Raw genomic sequence first — 930 nt, 5'->3', positions numbered from 1 at the left:
CTTTGTGTAATTATTAAAACTGACAACCAGACTTGCCTCTCTGATTCTGCCTTGCAAAACACTACTGACTGATCTGTCTTTATTTTCCACTGGGCCTGTTATGACCCCAGTACTGTCATCTGGTCACCAGCAGAGCCTTCCTGGGAATTTTCTAAGTCCCTCTTACAAGACAGGTCAAGTTCCTCTTTCTTCCCTTGAGGACATCGTCCAACCCTCTCCCCTGTAGTTCTGCAGGTGGGGTTGACCATGTGTCCCAGAAGCTCCTGGCAATGTTGCTAAGGCCATTTAGGGGCCTTGCATTTTGCCCTGGTTCCAAAAGGGCAGTCTTTCTTTCATAAATTTAGACCACCAGATTTGGATGTCTTGAATTGTTTATCTACACAGGGAACTCACAAAAATATGTATCCTCACACACCACAGGGATGCCAACAATGACCCCATAACTGTTATTTCCTTGAGTTAAGCATCTAGTAGGTCTTTAACTCTTGTTACACCTACTCCCCCATCCTGCCTGAATCCCCTCTGAATACATACTCAGTGTTGCTCGGCAAGTGAGGAATACAGTCAACAGCACTCCAGACTGGAGCAGTTCAGAGTGGAGACTGAAGTATAGAGAGATCCCGTGGTGGTATAAAGGATCTCAGTTAGGGACAGTTGAAATCCAAAGGAATCTTTAATAGAGATTGAATATCCCTTATCTGAAATGTATGGGGACCAGAACCGTTTTGGACCTTTTTTAGAATTTGTAATATTTGCATATATATAATGAGATATTTTGAGGATGGGCTCCAAGTCTAAATATGAAATACTTTTGTGTTTCATGTATACCTGAAACACACAGCCTGAAGGTAATTTTCTATAGTATTTTTAATAATGTGGGGCTTGCCACAAAGTTTGTGTTAAAGACTTAATGTGTGGAATTTTCCACTC

The 930-nt window shown here is 41.8% G+C and overlaps 1 protein-coding gene across 1 annotated transcript in view; it reads left to right on the top strand.

The window, feature by feature from the left end:
• Positions 1-930, top strand: part of TRPA1 (transient receptor potential cation channel subfamily A member 1) — a 52505-nt gene that overhangs the window by 29090 nt on the left and 22485 nt on the right. The gene's annotated exons all lie outside the window — the stretch shown is intronic.

This window comes from Otolemur garnettii, unplaced genomic scaffold, assembly GCF_000181295.1.
Source record: "Otolemur garnettii isolate 467f Iridium unplaced genomic scaffold, OtoGar3 scaffold00163, whole genome shotgun sequence".
Taxonomy (NCBI): domain Eukaryota; kingdom Metazoa; phylum Chordata; class Mammalia; order Primates; family Galagidae; genus Otolemur; species Otolemur garnettii.
The sequence above is the reverse complement of the archived record's forward strand: the minus strand, read 5'-3'. Positions and strand labels throughout refer to the sequence as shown.